Genomic DNA, 20879 nt, shown 5'->3' with positions numbered 1-20879 from the left:
GAGCATTGAATTTTATCAAGTGTTGCTATTGAAATGTTTGTTACTTTTATCCTTCCTTCTGTTGATATGTATTATGTTTTTTTGCATAAGTATATTGAATCATTTTTGTTTCTTACCCCATGATTTAGTACTCTTGGTCATGTAAATTAAACTTTTTAATATGCTTGGATTCAGTGTGGTAGAATTTTCTTTGGGAATTTTGCATTCATTTTCATTGAGGATACTAAGTATTAGTTTTCTTATTCAATTTAATCTCCAGGTCTTGTAAAGAATTGCCTAGTACTGGGTTTCAATGTTTTGGGTCTACCATATATTTTCAATTCTAAGGATTAGAATAATTGTCCCTGAACCAAATGGGAGATATTTCATTCCAAGCCTAGTGGTTTAGAGTGCATAAATGAATGGTGTGAGCATCTCTTTCTTTCCTACTTTCTTCAGAATATCTTTTTGTCTTGTTATTCTACAAGCAGTCACTATGATCTGACTTGATTACTTAGCTCCTATGATTGTAGTTTAGTACAGGAGTAATTGTTCAACTTATTATGTCTGGGGAATCATGATTAAAGGATGATCTTACAGTCACTGCTTTCTTATGTCTTGAATTTTATACATAGGACAGTACACGTGGATATCCACTGTTTCTAGAACCATTAAAAAAGACTTTTTTGCCTCACTGTGTTTTATGAACACCTTTAATAATGTTCTAAAAAGAAATTGTTGCCTGTATGTATACATATGAATTGATTTTGGATTTTTAAATTTTTTCCATTATTCTATCTAATCAATCTATGTGGACTGAAAGATATTTAACAGCAACATTATTCACAATAAGCAGGAGAAACAATTATCTCTAAATTTGAATGGCCCTAAAACACTTCAAGTAGTCAAGCAAAAAGAGAAAATGTGGAGGTATCATTATTTTCTCATTTTAAATTATACTCTAAAATAGTGTGGCATTGATATACTATTATATTTTACCATGTGCAAAATCATTTCCAAAGGGATCAGAGACCTCAACATAAAACCTGAAACTCTGATTAAAATACATTGTATAAATGTATAAATTAAAACTATTATTTAAAAAAAACTTCTAGAAAAAAAGGTGAAGCACTCACAACATGATAAAATATATAGGTAAAGGCTTTCTAAATACAACTTCTTTCAATAGGGAAATAAATAAAGGTCAATTGTGGGCAAATGGAACTGATGAAATAAAAAAAATCTTCTGTAGAGGAAAGAAAAAGGTTAGTTGAATAAATAAGCAACTCATAGAATGGGATAAAAATCTTTAACACCTATATTCTAACAAAGATGAATAACTAGAGTACACAACTCAAAGAACAAAACATCAAGCAAACCAAAAACTCAACCAAAAATTAAGCTATAGATCTAAATAGAGAAATTTTAAAAAAATAAACACAAATGTCTAATAAATATTTTAAAATAGGTTCAGCATCATTTATCCATCAGAGAAGTGAAGATTAAACCTACTTTGAAATTTGTTCTTGCCCCAGTCAGAATGGCTATCATCAAAAAATAAAATGGCAACAAATGCTGGCACAGGTGTAGGAAAAGAGAAACTTTTGTTCATAGTTAGCAAAAATGTGAACTGGTACAGCTGCTCTGGGAATCAGTGCTAGATTTCCTCAAAAGCTAGAAATAGAGCTACCATAGGAACCAGCTACATCATTCTTGGGCATATAATCAAAGGACTTTATATCCTACAACAGAGATACTTGCTCATCATGTTCACTGATGTTCTATTTACAATAGCTGGAAAATGGAATCAGTGTAGATAACAATCAATGGATGAATGAATAATAAAAATGTGGTACATGACATTTTATTCAGCTTTAAAGAAAAATGAAATTAGCAGGTAAATGAATGTAACTGGAAATAAATTATAGTAAGTGATATACAAGACCCAGAAAGAAAAACACCACCTATTCTCTCTCATATGTGGATCCTAGCTTCAAATGTTTAGATCTGTGTGTTTAAATTAGAGACTTAGAGTACTTGTAGTATCCAGCAAACTATAAATATTTGCTGTGGGATGTTTTTCTATATGCTGTGAATATATGTTGTTCCCATTGGTTAATAAATAAAGCTGTTTTTGCCTATGGTGAGGCAGGATAAGAGCCAAATGGAAAATCCAAACAGACACAGAGAGAAGAAGGGTAGAGTCTGGGAGACGTGAGCCTGCTGCCCAAGGAGCAACATGTTACCAGACCAGTAATAGCACGGCTGTGGGCCACATTGCAAAACATAGTTAAATAGGAATGGGTTGAATTATGTTAGAAGCTAGCTAGCAAGAAGCCTGAGCCATAGGTTAAACAGTTTGTAATTAATATTAAGCTTCTGAGTAATTATTTTATAAGCGGCTGTAGGACTGCAAGTAGGAGAGATTCATCCAGATCCTGGGGCTGGGTGGGACCAGAGAAAAGTGTGGGACAAGAGAAACCTCCGGCTACAAAGGGTCATTGTAGAAGGTTGTCTTAAGAAAGGGTGGTTCATAGATCACAGGTAATATGAAAATTGAATGGAGGAAAACTCGAGGTAAAAAATTATACCAGGAATGAGAGTGGAGGATGAGAAAGATGGGGAGCAGGAAGGGAGGGTTAAATAAAATGAAAGTTTTAGGAAAAAATCCACATGTAAACCCACTATTTAGTAAGCCAATTCAAAAGTATAAATGTTTTAAAATAAGAATTAGAAGGAATAGATCCTGCTTTTCTTGATAATGCTGTCCCTTAAAGCCATGGGTTTTTAAACAAAAATCCCGGTGCCAGGTGTGGGATACCTTCTATGTTCTTAAATATACTTTAGTGAAAAAAATGATTAGTGTTGTTTAATAAGAAAAGCACAAAATTTCTGTTTATAAAAAATGGTGTCCTGCTTTTCTTTCCAAGACATATTTATTTTTTCACTATTTTAAGAAATTAAATTAATACAACCCACCCTGCTTTGGTGGGTAGAGTGACTTTTCTCTGCTTAACTAGTCAATGGGAAATGACTTATCATTTTCCTTATTAATTCTAACCATTTATTTATCCTCACATAGTGAGATATCAACATTATCAAATGTTAACTCTGGAAGAAAGGAAAGGAAGAAGGAAGGAAGGGAGGAAGGGAAAGAGGGGGAAGGGAGAGGACATGAGAGAGGAAGGATGGAAGGAAGGAGGGAGGGAAAGAAACAGAAAGAAGGAAGGAAAGAAGGAGGCAGGAGCTTGTGAATAACTGAATACCTTATTTATGGAAGAAAACTCCATCCTAATATCCTTACCACAGGTCCATTTTTTCTGCTTTAATGCATTCTAATTTAATGCAAGGGATTTACTACCTCAAAAAGTAACAGTTGTTGTGCATTATTGATAGAGCACTCTTTCTTAATTTGTGTAAAATCAGCCTACCTATATCTTCCATATATGGATCTAATGCCTGTCTTCTACAATAAAATACATGAGGCAAGATTGTAGATGTGTGACATGCTTTTGGGAAAAAGTAGAAGGAAGTCATTCAGTTAAATACATTTAGAATATGTGCTTTGTTGACTCAAATGCTTAGTATATTAAACCCTTAGAACCCATGATTAAACATATCAATTCAATTTTGTTAACTAAGCATTTCTCGAGTGGATTTTTTATTATTGTGCAAGTTTATATTAACATTTTGGAACTGTAGTTCCTTAGAACACAGTTTGATAAACTACTCTGTGCTGTAGGATGTTCTGTATGCTGTGAATATGTGTTGCTCTGATTGGTTGATAAATAAAAAGCTGATTGGCCAGTAGCCAGGCAGGAAGTATAGTTGGAATAAGCAGACAAGGAGAATTCTGGGGAGAGGAAGGCTGAGTGAGGAGACACAAGTCCACCGTCCAGGGAGCAGCATGTAATGGCACACAGGTAAAGCCATGTAACACATGGTGACATATAGATTAACAGAAATGGGCTGAGTTCAAGTGTAAGAGCTATTCAGTAGTAAGCCTGAGCTAACAGCTGAGCAGTTTTAATTAATATAAGCCTCTGTGTGTTTACTTGGGTCTGAGAAGCTGAGGAATGGGTGGGACACAGGAAAACTTCCAACTACAACTCATCAAATATCATTTCCAAATATCTACTTATCATATTCACAATATCAATATCTATATTTTTTTCATTTATATTCCAGAAAAAACACAATCAATCTTTTGTCCATGAGATAATTTTAAAGTAAGGAAAAATACGTTACTAAATCATATATTTTACCTAGATCTTCTATCACCCTTCATTACAGAATATATGTCATGTTTTTGAGAAACATTTACTAATACTGTATGTGATATATATATATATATATATATATATATATATATATGCAATTCTATAATCTAAACAATAGATTACCTACCTTCATTTAAAAGGAGATTCTTAATTGCTTTTGGTCATCTTATTAAAAGTGAAATGTTTTATAATCATGAGATTATTTTCTCTCTCTGCTTTCTTTCACTGGTATAATGGTGGGGAAAACTGTATTTTTAAAGTGCTATGGATTTGATAGCTTGAGCAACATATTTATTCACTCAGAAAATATTTATTGAGCATTTACCATATGCCACATACTTGTCTGAGTCCTTAGATTATATCAGTAACATAGTAAGTATCCTTTTGTTGCCAAAGCCTACTCAAGCAACAGGGAGAAAATTATAAATAAGAACTGGGTCATTAATGGACTATTTTAGAATTTTACAATGTCTGTGTAAAATGTGAAAGAAAAAATAAAACAAAGTATTATAAACACTGGTGGTGACAGGATACATAGATTTTTAAATATGTTAGTCATGATAGATTATTCTTTAAAAACAGAAAAAAGGTTAAATAATTGGTAAGATAAACTATGAGTGTTAACTATAACACCAATACAGATGAATTTGAACAAGGGACACTTGTAGGAAACAAGGTTAAAACTGTAAGAGTGCTATAATAATAGGAAGCAGATCATATGGGGCATTGTAGATTATGGTAAGGACATTAAAATTTCCTCCTTGTAAATTTGAAAAGCATGATAGGGTATGCACATCAATGACTGTGTAAAGTTATATGCTGGTAGTTGAATATCTAATTGTATGTTGCATGATCTTACTTAGCTATATAATATTGAGAATCTTTAGTATATGAGTTATTTATAAATATATACAAAGGGTGAGATGATGAAGGTTAGTAAAACTTGAAAAGAGATCTGAGGATGACTGATGAAGTATGCCAATAGAAGAAGTTTAGAAGACAAGAAGGAATTATTAAATGGAAGGAATAATTATCTATATTTCCTCTGTTATATTTTAAGTATAAATGTACTGGGAACTCAGATGACAAAACATGTGCTTAGTCAGTTCTTCTATCAAATAAAAAGTATTAGCCATATAAAATTTGTGATACAAATTGTGTCACATTCCCCAAGCCTTATCAAGTCTTAGTTTCTAGTATATCTTTTACTCAAAATGTGACTTCCCTATTGGGATATTATTTTTAGTGGAATGCAACAGCTAAAGAAATGAAATCTCTTAAGGTAAAAATCAGTCCAAGAAGCCTCCTTAAATGGTTAGTGATCCACATATAGTTATAAAGCTCAGTCTCTGTGAGGACATGTTATTTGAAAGTAGAGTAAAATATTGATTTATACTCCATTAATTTATGATGAAATCCATGCATCAAAGTAACACATACAATGGGCTACGGTATAGCTCACTGCAGAGCATTCTCCCGGCATACTCAAAACCTTGCATTAAATCCCCAAAAAGAAAATAATATGTAAGTAATTGATTTATGGAGTCTCTTTCTGGGCTTGACCACAGAAATGAAAGTCAACCTTCGAGAAAGTCTAGGCTGAACCAAACCCAGGATAAAAATGTTTCCAAGAGTGATCTTAATAAAGGCAGTGTCACAAAACATATTGCCAACAAAAATTTAACAAGGTAGATGCAAAACAAAAAAATGAATCCAAATGAAAGGATAAAAAAGAAAGAGAGAAAGGATCAGCACTGGTCAACCAAGACAAAAATTGATGTAAGGATTATTTTCTTATGGACTAAATATAAAAATGGATGTCATTAAGCAAACTTAATGCTATATTAAAGCATCTCTACCTTCCATGCCAGAACAAAATTACCTAAGTCCATGTATTTGGACAAATAATTGGCTTTCTAATTACTTGTTTATCTATTCATTAAGTCAGCTTTCCTCCTTGCCAATGCTATAATGCTCCAGTGAGCTATTGTGTAATTTTTTTTCTTTTGAAAACAAACTGTCATTCAGCCATTTATCTTTCCAAAATTAATTTAAACTAATGAGATTTTAGTATAAATTCTACTTAGTCTCTTCTCAAATAATGTAGTTCCTTACCTTCTAAGGACAGAAAAGAACATAATTGCAAAATTGAATTGAAACTCTCCTTGGAAACTAAATTCATCTCATAGAATTTGCTAATGATATGAATAAAGACCATTGGCTGTTAGATCCTCATCCTCCTTTGAAACGTGTTTCCTATTATAGACAACACTAAGGGAAAGCATCCTCTTATATATGATTCCTATGGCCAATTTTCTGCAAAGAAAGAAAATTTTTTAAGACACTATAATTAAACAATGAAAACTTCACATTCTGTATGTAAAGTTCAAAGTCATTAAGTGTGATTACCTTGCTTAGACTCATGGCCCTTTACTCTTCTTGACAGTTAATTTTATGAGAAGCATAACTATGTATCAGTTATTTCTTTTATAACACCGTTAGTAAAACAGCACTGAAGTTGGTTAGACAAGCCTGGGTTTCATTTATATCTGAAGATTTGCAGAGTCATTAAACTACCCCTGTATCTATCTATAAATATTTATGTATGTCAATCTTTGTGGCCTTAGGTAACATGTTCAACATAGGAGTCAACCTGAAGGCTGATTATGTCTGTTATCTGGTATATCAGTTACATGATATATCTGTTAGTAAACTCACTTCAAAAAGAACTCAAAAAGAGATGCTGCCCTAGAGGTATAAAAAAATCTATAAAAAGAAGAATGGGGCCTGCTTATTCAAAACAATGTGTTTCTTTAAATTCAAAATGATAGGAAATTCCAGGTACTTACCTGAGCTACAATTTTGAACCATATCAGCTAAAGTTTTAGAACAGTTACTCATATGCCTCCAAACTAGATAAATAATGTCATATTAACTCAATGCCATTAACCCCATACGATGATGTCAAATTGAGAATTTGAGTCAAGATAAACAGTGACTACTTCAACATGTATAGCTATTTCCTTTTGGAGGTGGTAGGACAGGAACAAAAATAACAAATAATATTTACTCCAGAAGCCAGCTTCTCTGTTGACTTACGGTGCACAAATCTATGTGACAAAGTTAGGAATATAGAAACAGAAAGCTAAATTTCAACAATGTCATAAGGGAAGTATAGAACCAGATCTTGAGAACACCTGCTCATGATTATTCCAAGTATTTAAACAGTCCTACCAGAAAGAAAAGATAGATTGTTGATAGATTGCTGTCTTTTCTACATAAGCTACAATAGCTTGAGAATATATTCTACAGAGCAAAGATAGTGCTTGCATAGAAGCAACTGTTACTGCAGCTAGACCTTAAAAGTGTCCTGCTTCCAACATAGGCCCTAGGTTCCAAAAAGCCAGCTCATGCACTAAGGACAGGTCCCAGTCCTACTGGAGGAGGTGGGAATGGGGGGTGGATTTGGGGGAGGGCGAGGGGGGGCAGGAGGAGGGAGGACAGGGGAATCCGTGGCCGATATGTAAAATTAAATTAAATTAACTTAAATTAAGAAAATAAAAGGATAGAAAAGAAAAAAAGTGTCCTGCTTATTGTCACCAGCAAGTGACATAATCACGATAATATCAGAAGATGAAACAATTACATATTACCATGAGAGCTGACATTTGAGATACATATGTCATGTGGCAGCCATTATAACTATAATTGTACTTTCCCCATGTTTTGTAACTTCAACTCTACTTAAAGTTAAGATTCTGCTGATGGAGTAGAGGGAAAATGACATTTATTTAAAAATCATCTTTCTTAAGCAAGCAAAACCTTGGTGGTCTGAGCTCTAAAATAGGCATTTCAACAAGATCAAATTAGGTTAAATTTTTACACACAGTGGGTGGGTCCTTCTCAATTTATTTGCAGCAGATAAGAAACTTCAGTTTCTCTGTTTTTTCTATAGTCATTCTTAACTTAGAGCCAGTCACTGCCTAGGACTCTCTGCACCTGAGCTATTTCTACTTACCCACTTGCTAGTTGGACTTTGGGCACTACAGCTGTCTATATTTTAGATTTTAAATTATTAAATTTCTCTCTCAAACTCCACTGAAACTCACTCAATTAGGTATGTGTTGAGTGAGTTCTTACTAATGCTACTAAAGTACTAAAATTCTTAACAGATAATACTTTCCATTTATTATTTTTAAAGTGATCACAATCACTATACATTGAATACAAATACTACAAACTAGACTGTAATAAGTACATCCTTTATTTATTTCATACTCCAACTACTTCTTTTCATTTTGAATTTCCTTTTTAAAATTTATTCCTTCAAAACATCATAAATGTATACAATGCTTCTTAATTGTATTGCCCCCTCCTTCCCTCCAACTCCCCCTATCTTCCCTTCCAGCTTCAAGTCCTTCTTTTGTGTAGTTGTTTTGTTGTACAGCCCATTGAGTTCAATCAGTTGTTGCTCACATGGGCATGGCTGTGGGATTATCTAGGAGGGCACTGGATTTCCTGTCCTAGCATCCATCAGTGGCTAATAGTCCCTCAGCTAGACATGGTGGGGGTCTCAGGAAGCCTTCCCCACTCTATGCTGGATTTTTTTAACTGACTTGATCTAGTAAAAGTAGCCACATATCTTTATAGTATTTAAATCTATTCTTGGCATTCATTATTAACTCATAAGCCTCTATTCCTGTGTTCATGGCAGAGCTACTGTGGACCATTTCCCAAAAAGATTCTGCAATCAGACTGACTCATTTATTTGTTGTTTTCTGGTTTTGTGGACTTAAAAACAAATTGTTTCTAAGGAATCCTCCAAGATTTCCTCTGTTTTTCTAAAGCGGCATATGAAATTACACATATATATCACATGTAAAATTGATGCATAAAACTCTGGAAAAATTATGTGAAGGTATATATTAAGTGGCTTAAAGACAAAATTATAACCATGGATAAAAGTAATGAATATGTTACTTGGCTAGATTTAGGTATTCTATAATAAATATACAGATGTACATATATATGAATATGTACATACAGATTATACATACACATTACTTTAGCTTTTTTCATAACTTGTCTGCACTATTCACTGTCTGATCTAAGTTATGTATTCTTTCCCTAGGTTTATTTTTTTCATCTATGCAAAGAAAATGCCTTCATGTTGTAAAGTTTCTATGTAGCCCAAGAACTATGACATTTCCTTTAGGCCACTATAATGGCATCCCTTACTAAAATGTTATGATTTTTGGTGAAATTGGAAAAAACACAAACTCCTGATCATAATCCAAGAAACAAACAAGCTTTTCCTCAGCCTTTGGCTGAAAACATTAACCCTATTTCATACTATTCTCCCCATATCTACCTACACATTTGCCTTTCTGGATGCCTTTCGGTTTCTCAAATTTCAAAGCTCTTTATCACATTAAAGTCTTCCCAAACCTCTACTTTTTCTCCTATATATTTAGAGGGAAAAATCAACAATCAATATTTTTGAAAATTCAAATAAATTGTTAAATATTATCATTCTATAAAAAAGTAAGAGCAAATTTTCCATATGATAGAATAAAAAAACAAGGGTTTATGAAAAGTTATATTAGAGGAATATACTCAAGTCATCATCACTAATTTACCACAATTTCTTATCAGTTCAGTTTCTCTTCAAGTAAATATTTCATTAAAAATAAACTTATACACATGACTTTGTAGTTATGGTTTGTGTCTGTAAGGTGATGTGACAACTTACCCGAGATCATCAGGAATCCACCTCCAACTTTATAACATCCAGCACTGGCAAAGGGCACCCCATACACCAGCAGAAATCCCCCTGAGAGACTAGAAGCAGCACCTAAAATAATGAAGATTGTCCAAAAGCCTCTGTACACTAGAGAGTGAGAGAAGAAAGAAAAGGTTCAGAGCATTGTTTTAACAATTTTCTATAAGCCACTATAATGGCATCCCTTACTAAAATGTTACTAGAAGATTTCTTCATAAAATCCAGTTAAGAAGAATCAGCACATGAAACAACCATGGCCTGTAAAATGGTTGGCTCAGCAGGTGAAAGCAGCTGTTACCAAACATGAGTTCAGTCCTTGAAATCTACATCAAGGAAGGAGAACAGACTCCTACAAGTTGTCCTCTGACCTCCACATGTGTGCTGTGGCACATGTTCCCACAAATGAATAAATAAATAAATGTAAATTTTTAAAAGAATAGGCTATTCTAAAGAAATAAAGAAGATCCCCTTACTCAAACAATCACAAATACAGTGAAAGAAGAGCTGAGAAGTGTCCCTAAAGATGGGCATTACAAAACAAAGGTATAAGCCACTTCCAACACAGCTCTAGGAGCAGGGCTCCTTAGTGTGTGAGAGGAGCAAAACAGAAGTCTGATTCCTGGTGAAAACAGACTGGCAGTCCTACCCCTGTGATAAGCCCATGGTTCTCACATGGCTTAAGTGCAAATATTGAGGATTTCAATAAAACAGTAGTTCCTCAGGTAGACAGGTCAACAGTGGACAGGAATTTCGGTTTATTACGCTGTATAATTCAGATAGCAATAGCCTGGCTGACATCCTGTGTTACACTTGGTGCTTGAGAATGGAACAATCACAAGTTATAGAGCCTGAGTTTAACTTGCTAAAGCTCCAGAGTTACAGATGTTCCTAGGAAGCAGTTGTGGTGGGTGGGAGGGCCAGACACTGACAAGCTGGAATGTGTAGATTGAGGTCATGCAATAGGGTGCACAAGTTCATAGAACAGCCTCATTGTCCAGGAGTAGATCTCCTCAACAGAGAGAACACTGGAGTACATAAGCCCTGAACTTGAGGTTCCTTAGTGGATCAACCCCTGAAATTACTCACCTGTATGCTTGCCATTCACTGCAATAGAAACTAAGAACTCTAAAGAACATCCCTCCTACAAGGTGATTAATATTCCAGAGACCTTGAAAATAATAAGACAGAGCCTCCACCTCAACAGATCTTAGTGCTGTGACTGTTTTCCACATTCCCAATGGGAAGACCTTCCCAGCTAGAACATAAGCCATCCCATGGGGTAACAGCTACAGACAGTGGGAGAGTAAGAGAGCCTGAGCTGTGAAGTTAACTGTGGGCAGCAAAGGCTATGGCATACAAAGGAGGGAAGCTATTAAAGTGAAGTCAGCTGTGCTGAACTTCAGACACTTTTCCTACACAGAGTCAACAAACCATGCAGAACAAACTATGAGAAAATCAGGACTCCACAACTTCAATTGAATACTTTTCCTTATGCAAAGCCTCCATGATTTAAGCAATAAGAAAAAAGTTGTTCCATTACTTCATCTTTTTTCCTTGTTTTTGTCTCCTGTGCTTCCCAGATTTTTTTGCTTTACTACATCTTTAGCAGCAATTTTGCTTTATAATGTTTAATACTTTTAATATTATTAGCATTTATACATTCATATAATGCGATTTATACATGTTTTTCTTTATTGGACAATTCTTCTTTTTCTTCTCTTTTCTTAATTTTTCTCCCTAAATATCCATGTTGTTTTTCTCTCTACTATACTTTTGGTCATACTTTCAGTTTTCAATCTCATGTTTTGAATTTCATGGTCCATATGGTTAGCTAATTTGTACACCAAATTTTCTAATTATTGGATTTTTGTCTTTTTCTTTCTTTTTCTCATTTTCCCAATCTCTTTATTTATTTCCCTCTACATATTCTGCGTCACATCTCTTCTTGTTCCTTTCATTTACTTAATGTTGCTCCCATAGTTTCCCTTTTTCTTGCTTCTCTTTCTTCCTAGGAATTTATTAATTTCTCACTGACACTAAGTACTTTTTAAATTTCTTTCATATTCAGCATTTATTTTGCAATTTTTGGTTTATTGGTCATTGGTGACATATTAATGGACTTTTTCAATTTTTAGTATATTTCTAAACCTTGTACAGCTTGATATTAGTTGCTTTAGCAATATTTTGTTTTCTCCTCTATGAAATGATATTGGAAGTTTGGCCTTTAATGATCAGTTTTTCAATAAGGAGATCTCTGCATAAAACCCAGAGAGATATTTAAACTATGAGATGAAAATATAAGAACAAGAAAATATTACTCTTCTAAAAGATCACAAACACTTGATCAAATTATAAAACACAATTGCATGGAATGGGATCAGAGAGGAAATGCATGGGGAACAAAGAATAGGTCTACTTCCAGGTAGGTACGTCAGACAAACTCATAATACTATGTCTTCCCTGCCACAGTGGAAATAATTCTTTAAAAAGTTTCCTCTCTCGGGTGCTTTGTCATAGTTAACTAACACACTCCGCAAATAGTAAATTCAAAGATATTGAAATGGGTAAGTTGCTAGGTGAAGATGTCTAACCATTGCTAGTGAGAAAAAATAGTGATGCCCTCAAGGATACAAATAAGCAAAGAAATTCAAACAAGGATATAGAATACCAAAAACATAAAGAAAAAGTTCATCAAAATGAGTGTGAAAACTGTCAGTTGGGAGGAGAAAAAAAAGATAGTTATGTGGGAAAGAAATCCTGTAAGCATTTTTAAAAAAATAGAAATGTTGAAAAAATAATTGATTAAAACTAGACAACATAATCAAAAGACTTAATTTAGCAGAAAAAGAATATAAGGGATGGAGAGTATGTCAAGGAAATATTGCATTCAAATATCAATAAAGAGTAAAAAACATGCTTGATCACAACATCCGAGAACTCTGGGGTATGAAGAAAAGGCAATTCAAGGAATCTACAAGGTAGAAGTTCCAATACCAAAAGGGGTAAAAACCTATTTAATGAAATTAGAGTGGGAAAGTTCTCTAATCTAGAGAAAGAAACAAACATCCACACACAAAAGGCACTCGGGACCTCAAAAGACCAGGTCACACAATAAACTATCTATGTACAAATTAACAAGTTTCTTTCCTGGTTAAAAGCAAAAAAAAAAAAGAAAGAAAAGAAAAGAAAAGAAAAACCACATTAAGAGGAATCCCGTCTTGTCACAAGAATAAATTCTTTGGCCTCAGTAGAAACCTAACATTCCATTTAGACAGGGTCAATCACCTGGCTAAGGGATCACCCCTAGGAAGGTGAATTCATCTAAAACCACGCTAAAGATATGGGTAGAATAATTAGTCTTTCAATGAGATACTGTACTCTACATTCCCAGAAGTCCCACTCTGGGAATGTACTTCCCAGAAGTACACTTAGGTTGTGCAGTCCCTACAACCTAAGCAGTCATAGGTTCTGCTCTCACCACTCTAACTTGAAAAGGTGCAGCTTTCTTCTTTATTTTTCCCTGTATCTTTCTTTTGAATGCTGGCTAGAACCTAAGTTATCTTTTCTAGTATTTTGGGCTTCTTTGATCTTTCCCTAAAGGCCCCCTCCTTGCAGTACGGCAGACTTCCATGTCATTAACTGGCTTGGCTTTTATTTTCTTTCTCTCATTTCTCCTCTGGGAAGCTGTTGAGATTTATAGCTTGCCTTTTCTGAGTTTGTTTTGTTTGTTTTTAAATCTAATAAAAATGTCCTTGAGTCAAAAAAGAATGAAAACAAAATTCCCATGTCATATTGTAGTCAATATATAAAACATACAAAGAAAGGAAACAATATTAGACACTGTGAGGAAAAATTGTCAACTCAACTAGAAAACAGAGTACAATTAGATTTTTGTCACAATCTTAAAAGCCAAGGAAAATATATGTCAAAACCTAAGAGTAAATAATTGTCAATCAAGGTGACTATTTCTAGAAAAACCAGCTTTTAAATTTAAATGGAGTACTAAAGACATTTCAGGACAACCACAAACCACAAAGCCAGTACTTTTGGTACTGGAAATGCTAAGAAATACTTAAAGGTTACTTTAAAGAAATCTATACAAAGAAAAGAAAGTCTCAACAAGTATATAAGAAACAAAAAAAAAAAAAACGGGCTGAAGAGATGGCTTAGTGGTTAAGAGCATTGGATGCTCTTCCAGAGGTCCTGAGTTCAATTCCCAGCAACCTACATGGTGTCTCACAGCCATCCATAATGAGATGTGGTGCCTTTTTCTGGCCTGCAGGCATGCATGAAGGCAGAACACTGTATACATAATAAATAAATAAATCTTTAAAAAACAAACTGCATGAGGCTATAGATGAACAAATTAAACTTAGGAAGGAATACATCATGTTAAGCATAGGAAACCAGAAAAAATCTTAATATAAATAAGGAATAAATAAAGGAATGAATAATCTAACCAAACCATAAAAAAACAAACAAAATATAGGAATTAGTAAATATCCTTTTAGTAAGACCCTTGTCTTAGTTGGGGTTATGATTCCTGTGATGAAACACCATGAACAAAAAGCAAGTTAGTGAGGAAAGGGTTTCTTTGACTCACACTTCAGCATTGCTGTTCATCACTGAAGGAAGCCAGGACAAGAACTCCAGGGTCCTGGAGGCACAAGCTGATGCAGAGGCCATGGAGGGGTGCTGCTTACTGGCTTGCTTCCCCTGGCCTGCTCAGCCCACCTTCTTATAGAACCCAAGACCAACAGCCCAGGGATGGCACCACCCACCATGGGCTGGGCCCTCTCCCATTGATCACAAAATGAGAAAATGCCTTACAGCTGGATCTCATGGAGGAATTTGTTTGACTGAGGCTTATGGTGATATTTTATTTGTATTAAAATGTTATTTGTATGTTAATAAATAAAGTTGCCTGGGGGTCAGAGCTATTAGCAAGCCATAGGAAAGCAGGGCAGTGGTGGCGTACACTTGTAATCCCAGCACTTGGTATGCAGAGCTGGGTAAGTCTCTGTGTGTTCAGGGATACAGCCATTATTGGACACACATGCCTTTAATCTCAATACCAAGCAAGGAAAACCTGGAGGCCTATACAGACAGGCCGTGACGAGGCGGTCATGTGGTTGGGTTTACAACCAATGAGAAGGCAGAACAGGAACACTATATAAAGACATTAACACAGGGGTAGTGAGTTTGGAGAGGTAGGACCACTGCAGGAGGAAGGGTAAGGTTTTAGCTCTTAGCTCTGACCTCTTGGCTTTCTTCTTTGCATTGGTTCTGTATTTCTTATTTAATAAGAAGGTTGGTTACATCTACATTTGGTGCCCAACGTGACAAGAATCCATTACAAACCGCTTGGCTTGGCTTGGCGGCAGGTCCGGTTTCTGGCCTGGGCGGCCCGGCTGCCTAGCTCGGGCCCAGGCCTGACTGACCCGCAGCTGGAGCTACTTGCAACTGCTACAAACAACTCAGGCCTGCCCTGCCGAATAGGGTCCATACCCGTAAAGCCAAGGCTTGACTCAGCTCAAGCGGCTACTCTCTCTCTCTCTCTCTCTCTCTCTTTCTCTCTCTCTCTCTGGATTCACACCTCGAACACCAGGAAGCTGTTTCGAAATTCCCTGGGATTCTACTGTTCTACCCAGACTTGGTAAGTCAATTAACATATCAATTTAAAAGAGAATTTTTTTTCTACATTAAAAAAAATGGGCTTTATGTGTGCATTGGAAGAAATTGGACTTTGTTTGAAATTTTAGGCACTCTGACAATGGAACAACTATATGAAAAGGTTAATATTGATCGAATTATTCAGTTTATTACTTTTCTTATCCTCATTTTACTATTTAAAAAGATTTAAGTGCCAGGATAACAGTCTTAGAAAAACCTATTAAACTGGTAAAAATGAATTATAGAGAAATTCAAACTCAGACAGAAGAAATAAACAGTGAAGTTGTTTCAAAATTGGATCATAAGGTTACAGAAAGAAAGCCAGTTTTCACACAATCACCCTTAATATATCCGGTAGCGGTACAGCAGCTACCTGATGAAGAGAATGAACAAAATACTTGGGCTCCAATTAAAATGTTAGACTTACGAAGATTTAAGGAGGCAATAACATCTTATGGCATGCACTCCCCATATGTAAAGCAAATGTTAAACAACTGGTCAACTAGTAATAGGATTATACCAAAGGACTGGTGGGAATTGGCACAGGCTGTTCTTGAACCTGGACAACATCTCCAGTGGAGAATGTGGTTCAATAATGAGGCTAAAAATATAGAAAAACAATGAAGGGATAGCGGAATATAAGTCTGTCAGGATCAGCTTATTGGAGAAGGCCAATATGCTTCAGTAGAAACACAATGTTTATATGATGTCCACACCCTAGTTCTATGTCAAACGGCAGCTTTGAATGCATGGGACAGAGTTGAAGAACCAGGAAAAAAACTGAGTCATTTACAAAGGTTATACAGGGCCCAAAAGAATCTTTCACAGATTTCTTACAAAGATTGACTTCAGCAGTACAGAAAATGGTCCTGAATTCAGAGGCTAGTTAGATAATAATTGAATCTTTGGCCTTTGAGAATGCAAATGCAGCATGCAAAAGAATAATCAGGCCGTTAAAGGCAAGATCTGCACCTTTGGAAGATTGGATTAGAGATACAGTTAATGTTGAGGCTTATGACCATGATGATATGTGGGTAGGAAAAGCAATTTCAAAAGGTTTGAGCAATGTTAGATGTTTTGGATGTGGAAAGCAAGGACATTTGAAAAGGGATTGTAAACAGGTCATTCCTAGAAATAATGTTTCTTCAAGGAACACTGGCAACAGAATGCCCCTTCCTTCTGGAGTATGCAGAAGGTGTGGTAAGGGAAAAGAGTGGACCAACGAATGTAGATCAACAAGGGACAGACAGGGTAATCCTCTGCCTCGAGCTTCGGGAAACTCCCAGAGGGGCCTCAGGCAGGCCCCCACAGTAAATCCAGTTCAAACCTTTCCTGAAGTTGTAGAGGAAACCCCTACTCAAAGCAACTAAATAACCAAATGTCTATAGGAATAAATCATGTTAGTCGAGATGATGAAACAGAGAAAATAGGGAATTCAGGAAAAAACATAAAGAAAAATTTTTGGTAAACTTCTATTAATGAACAAAGACCAAAACTAACAATAAAAATAAATGGTGTTTTGTTGTCTGGTCTGGTAGACACAGGTGCTGACATTACCATAATTGCACCAGAATTTTGGCATCCAACTTGGCCTCTTCAGGAGGTAAACGTTCAACTGTTAGGAATTGGGACATTATCTCGAGTGAAACAAAGTGCAAGATGGCTTGAATGTATAGGTCCAGAAGGACAGAAAGGAAAATTAAAACCATATATGGCTAACATAGCTATGAACCTGTGGGGTCAAGATTTGTTACAACAATGGAATACTCAGATTAATATCCCTCCAATCTCAGAAACAAATCATAAATTAGTACATGTTTCTGAGAGAAATATTAAAAGATATTATTCTAATGAGTGCTCACCAGCCATCCATGTCATACAAGAACAGGGCACAACTGATAATTTTCCAAAAACACCAACAGCTCTACCTTTAAAATGGTCAACAGATAAGCCTGTATGGGTTCAGCAATGGCCTTTAACAACAGAGAAACTCCAGGCTTTACAAGAGCTGGTGGAAGAACAGTTAAATGCTCATCATATTGAAGAATCAACCAGCCCTTGGAATTCTCCTGTATTTGTTGTTAAAAAGAAATCTGGTAAAAGGAGAATGGTAACAGACCTTAGAGCAATTAACAAAGTAATTCAGCCAATGGGCTCTCTACAATCTGGAATTCCTTTGCCTACTCTGTTACCAAAAGGATGGCCTCTCATAGTTATTGATTTAAAAGACTGTTTCTTTTCAGTACCGTTACAAGAAAAAGACAGAGAAAGATTTGCTTTCACAGTGCCTACTTATAATAATTCTCAACCGGTTAAAAGATTTCAATGGAGGGTTCTCCCACAGGGAATGTTGAATAGCCCAACTTTGTGCCAATATTTTGTAAAACAGCCATTAGAAGTGGTACGTAAAAAATTTCCTAAATCTATAATTTATCATTATATGGATGATATTTTACTAGCTGACTCAAATGCAGATACTTTAGAAAGAATGAAGAAGTAAAGAAAATTTTGACTTGCTGGGGTTTACAAATTGCTCCTGAAAAGATACAAAGAGGAGATTCTATTAATTATTTAGGATATAAAATAGAACTTCAAAAAATTAGACCTCAAAAGGTGCAAATTAGGAGAGATAGACTACAGACTCTTAATGACTTTCAAAGATTATTTGGAGACATTTCTCATCTAAGAACTATTGTTGGGGTAAAAAATGATGAACTGAATAATTTGTTTAAAACCTTAGAAGGTGATAAGGACTTGAACAGTCCAAGAGAATTATCACCTGAAGCTGAGAAAGAATTGGCCTTGGTAGAAAAGAAAGTACATGAAGGGCATGTAGATCGTATTGATCCAAAGCTGGATTGCATTTTGGTTATTTTACCTTCTAGGCATTCTCCAACAGGAATATTAATGCAAAGGGAAGATATTATATTAGAATGGATATTTTTACCAAATAAACCAAATAAAAAATTAAAAACTTAGGTGGAAAAAATCTCTGACTTGATTTGGAAAGGAAAATTGAGACTTCGTCAGTTAGCAGGAATAAACCCAGCAGAAATTGTTGTACCTTTAACTAAGGAGGATATTGAAAAATTATGAATAGAAAATGAAGCTTGGCAAAAAGCTTGTAGTAATTTTTTGGGAGAAATTAACAGCAAATATCCCAAAAGCAATAGAATTGATCTTATAAAGAGAGCTGATTGGATCTTGCCTCGAATTGTAAGGAAAAAACCCATATCTGGAGTTCGTACATTTTATACAGATGCCAACAAACAAGGAAAGGCAGGTTACAAATCAGAAAATTTAAGTAAAGTGGTTCAAAGTCCTTATAATTCAGTTCAAAAATCAGAATTGTATGCTATTCTGTTGGTATTAATGGATTTTTCAGAACCTCTCAATGTAGTAACTGACTCTCAGTATGCTGAAAGAGTAGTATTACATATTGAGACTGCAGAATTTATCCACGATACTTCAGAATTAACTTCATTATTTATTCAATTACAAGATACAATCAGAAAAAGGAGTCATCCTTTATATATAACTCACATCCGATCCCATACTGGTCTGCCAGGCCCTCTAGCACAAGGCAATGATGAGATTGATAAATTATTGATAGGAAATGTGCTGGAGGCCTCAGAATTTCATAAAAAACATCATGTAAATAGTAAAGGTTTAAAAAAGGATTTTTCCATAACCTGGCAACAAGCCAAAGAAATAGTAAAGAAATGTCCTACTTGTTCCTTCTATAATCAAACGCCATTACCAGCAGGATGTAACACAAAGGGTACTCAGAGGAATGAAATCTGGCAGATGGACGTGTTTCACTTTGCAGAATTTGGAAAATTGAAATATGTACACCACACTATTGATACTTATTCAGGATTTCAATGGGCAACTGCTTTGAGTTCTGAAAAAGCTGATTCTGTAATCACTCATTTGCTAGAAGTTATGGCCATTATGGGTATACCTGCACAAATCAAAACTGATAATGCTCCATCATATGTCTCTGTTAAAATGAAACAGTTTTTTGCTTATTATAATATAAACCATATTACAGGTATACCACATAATCCTACAGGTCAAGCAGTTATAGAAAGATCAAACAGAACTCTAAAGGATATGCTAAATAAACAGAAAGGAGTAACAAAAACCCCAAAAAATAGACTACATAATGCTCTATTAACTTTGAATTTTCTCAATGCCAATGAGAAAGGAACAACAGCTGCAGAGAGACATTGGATAATAGAAAAAAACTACAGAATTAAATCAGCCTATATATTTTAAGGATGTGCTGACCTCAGAATGGAAACCAGGGTATGTGTTACATTGGAGACGAGGTTTTGCTTTTGTTTCTACAGGAGAAGATAAGTTGTGGGTAAAATCAAAATTGATAAAGGTTCGATTTGAACAAGAGAGAGAGACCTCTTAATTAGAGGAGGTGATAGTTCATCAACTATCATGAACATCCAATTTAAACTAACTTACACCAGTAACATATGCCTTTTCATTTAATCAGATAATAACTTGCCAAAAAAGGAACATCCCCAAAAAACCTTGGGGAAAGGTTTTTGTTTTTGTCTTTTAGGAGAATGAAGGTTAAGGAATCTGAGGAACACTGGACAAATGAGACAACTGAAGAAAAGGGACAAATCGTCTATCCTAAGAAACAGAGTGAAATGGCGTATGGGTATGTTATCTAAAAAAATTTTATGTCTTCCTAAATGTTTGTTTCTGCTTTTCTTTAAAGATTTAACACTATTTAACTTCTAATAGTCCCAGTTCAATTAAAATTTAAAGCTGACTTTGGAGTTGGAGAATGGCTCTCTCCTTCTTTAAACTCAAGCATGTTGTTAAAAGGAAAATACAGACTCCCTGTATCATGCCAGAGGAAAAGAGCCATCTTCTGCTATGGGACAGGAGAAAAGCCAAATTAATTAAGGGACTATTCTATTACTAATCTCAACTCTTTGATTCTATTCTGATTCTTTAAACTTTTCTTAAAGTATGAAATTTATACCAAAATTTACAAGATTAATATATATAGATATATATACATTTTAAACTTTGTTAAGATATAAATGGTCATATACAGTACTAACTAATTCTAAAAAGCCGCATATATAGTCTTTATGTTCGAGTCTCTTATCAGTTTTTTGCAGGAAATCACG

This window comes from Peromyscus eremicus, chromosome X, assembly GCF_949786415.1.
Source record: "Peromyscus eremicus chromosome X, PerEre_H2_v1, whole genome shotgun sequence".
NCBI classification, from domain to species: Eukaryota; Metazoa; Chordata; class Mammalia; order Rodentia; family Cricetidae; genus Peromyscus; species Peromyscus eremicus.
Note: the sequence above shows the minus strand (reverse complement) of the source record.